Below are 3,563 nucleotides of genomic sequence, written 5' to 3'. Positions count from 1 at the left end.
GAGCATCTAATATCAACCAATTTGTAGCAATTTATTCAGAATAATATGTTCAGCCCTCAGGTTTTGTGGGTTATGTACCTAATAAGCAGCAGCAGATTTTGGTAGTGAAGGACAACATTAGTAATGATATAACCTCAAACAAACTCAAGTCCAGAGGCTATGACCCTTGACAGTCTTCTATCTATCATCATAGAATGCTGTGAGTCGACAATATGCAGCTTATTTTGAGTGATTTTATTTTCTTGACCCAGCTAAGTTTAACCTACAGATGTGTTTTCTGTGTGTGACATATAATGGAGCTAATATCATTAACCGGGTTATAGATACATTTCCAGCACATGAAGACTTGCTGGTGCATAGGGAACAAGGTCACCACCGTAGTGCACACACATTTCTGATGTACGTTAAGGATCCCTTCAATAAACCCCATTTTCTTCTCCCAATTTTACAAAATAGCAAAATATCATGGCCACACAGGCTGTATTTTATTAGATTAAATTCCAGTTATTTCCTAGAAAGCTTGGCAGCAAATTTTGTCCAATCTGGCAACCCTATTAACTGCTCTGTTCACTTATCCTGCCCCAAGCTTGGGATGTCGTGACTACAGCCAAACTGGGCCTCTGTGCTTTTTGACCACAATGTGCAATAATAACTATGTGGACACATGATCTATAACATCTATAAAGTTTGTAGAACACTGGTATATATCTGCATGTTCTCCCGTGCCTCGGGGGTTTCTTCCGGGTACTCCGGTTTCCTCCCCCGGTCCAAAGACATGCATGGTAGGTTGATTGGCATCTCTGGAAAAAATTGTCCGTAGTGTGTGATTGCGTGAGTGAATGAGAGTGTGTGTGATCTGCGATGGGTTGGCACTCCGTCCAGGGTGTATCCTGCCTTGATGCCCAATGACGCATGAGATCATTGATGCCCAATGATGCCCCGTGACCCAAGGTAGTTTGGATAAGCGGTAGAAGATGAGTGAGTGAGTGAGTGAGTGGTATATACTGTATCTGTCAGGTAGCAACATCATTTCTTTGGTTGTTGGTCTCTCAAAAGCGGTAATTAATATTTTTGCTAGAAATTAAAATGTTTTAGAAGATCAACAGCTGATATAAATAGTGGGTCTCACCCACACCTGTTGAAGAGCTGCCACTGCTAATTGCAAAGTGATCAGAAAAAGAGCTAATCTAATTATGCAACATTTCCTAGAATGGTTTACTGTATTTAAAAGTATTAAAAGTGTCTCTCGTCAGTGAATAACAAAACTGTTGTTTTTTTCCCCCCTCGATTTTTAGACAAATATAATTGGAGTCATCTAAGGAAAGATTTGAATGAATCACCATAAACTCATATATTTGATTGTATAGCTATTTAACATTATTTAAATGTGGAAGAAGTTTCATTTTAGATTTATTAGGCCACCAAGGACTTAGTATACTCATTGTTGAACATGCCTCAGCACATCCAAGACTCTCTTCATTTTTAAAGTTCAGCTATTTATAGGTTTATCAACACAGAGCTGATTGGAACTGGCAGATGGCCTACTATATGATCCCACCATTATCCTCCTTCTCCTCCTCCTCCTTCTCCAGTTCTTGGTTTACTGGTAATAAAGTGCCTGCAATCCAAACACTGCACTGCACTGGGCTTGTAAAAGCTGCTTGGGCACTGGAGAGGAAAGTGATGCACTATGATGTCCATCTGGCTGCGCTCCAATGGGAAGTCTGCTATAAAGCCGTGAAGCAGGCCAAGAAAGGCACAAATGCTCAGCGTTAGTTTTGCTCCCTGCTTTCCAGCCGGTGTGTATCGAGCTCTCTGTTTGCCTTGAAAGGCAGGGTTCAGGTCCGCTTTCGCTCTAGTGCTGTTTACACACACACATATCTCTGATCATTACTGTAGGACCTCAGTGTCCTGAGATGGACTGTGAGCACTGGCGTGGCTCAGAGGTGGTGATATTTCTGAGTAATGCTGAGGAAAATGTACTACAGTATTATCACCGTTAAGAAATGTACAGGAACCAGGTATAATCCCAAGATGGTTGTGATGAAGCAGGAAAATGTCACAACAATGTTACTCTGGATATTCTTTCATTCACTTGTTCATCTTTAGTAACCATTTTATCTTAGTTAGGGTCATGGTGGATCCAGACTCTATCTAAGGAACACTGGACCTGAGGCAAGATATTCTCTGAACGGGATTTCAGACCATCGTTGTACTATATGGACTCACATTCACACATTCAATTGGAGTAATTTTGTAGTGGCCAAGCTGCATGTTTTTGAGAGGTTCAATTCAATTCAATTCAATTCAATTCAATGATTTTGAGAGGTGATAACAAAAATGAGAGAACCCAGAAGGACATCTTGTGATGTTATTAAGGAACCAGAGAGACATGAAAACATCTTGATTATTACAAATTGAATATCTTTTCAATACATATTACATTAATGTCTTCTAACAGAAAGCTTCACCATATCAAAGATTGGATGTACTTTGTTGTTAAATAACTGCATGATTGTCATCCAATTACTGAACATCATCTTATTAGAGAATCCAACAGTGCTGTGTAAGTATAGTATTAGCATCTCAACATTACATAAAAAACATCCTTACGTGCAGTTTTCTTGCAGTACACTCGTTTATTAGATTTTACTTTGACATTTCCTGTTCACACAATCTGACATTAACATGGTGAAGGATTAATCATCATTTATTTGAGATATTAAACAAATCCTCCCAAATTAGAAAATTAGGTTTCCATTAAAAGTTCAACAGTTCTATGCTATCTCTGCATTGCTAGCTAACATTCTGAACCTTTTAATTAAATTGATCTTTACGTTACATAATGCAAATGAGGAGATGGATTACTCTGTAATTATGTAAGACTGCTGGGAATGTTATCATTATGTCTGTTAGCAAGTCCCTGATTTGCAGACTAGTGACAAATTAAAGAAAAGAAAAAAATACATGTACCACTGTTATATGACTACCCACAGGGGCTCGCTGAATGGGTTTGATGAGGATGAAAATGAGGTGAATGATTCACCACAGCCTTCACAGTCACCAGATCCCAACCCATTTGTACACCAGTGGGAGATTTTGGAGTCATGTGTCTGTCATAGTGCTCATAGTGCACCAAAACATGGGTGATGTTATTTGAATGGGAGAATATATTTTGGAACAGTGATGTTCATCTCTCTAACAGAGATCCAGAGATATGTGCTAAGGCTTTTGGTGGTCTGTGGTGGTCCTATGCTTTAAGACCAAAGCTGAGAGCAACATATCGCTGTACTATGTGAAGGTGCAGTGTGGAAAAATAAACCACTGGTATACATTAGTAATTCTTTAAAACAATCTATTGTAATATGAGGGGTAAGTGTATTGGACCCAACTTTAATAAAATGGATATTAAGGTTATAATTCATTGTAGCATTCATGTAATCCCTTAAACTCTCTATGGCAGCTCTATATAGATCTAACGACCTTCTGTATCCTGACTATCCAGAGTTACTGAATAATGAATTATAATGTAATATAAATAGCTGGATATTAAGCTAAGATCT

Source organism: Tachysurus vachellii, chromosome 6, assembly GCF_030014155.1.
Source record: "Tachysurus vachellii isolate PV-2020 chromosome 6, HZAU_Pvac_v1, whole genome shotgun sequence".
Classification (NCBI taxonomy): Eukaryota; Metazoa; Chordata; class Actinopteri; order Siluriformes; family Bagridae; genus Tachysurus; species Tachysurus vachellii.
The sequence above is the reverse complement of the archived record's forward strand: the minus strand, read 5'-3'. Positions refer to the sequence as shown.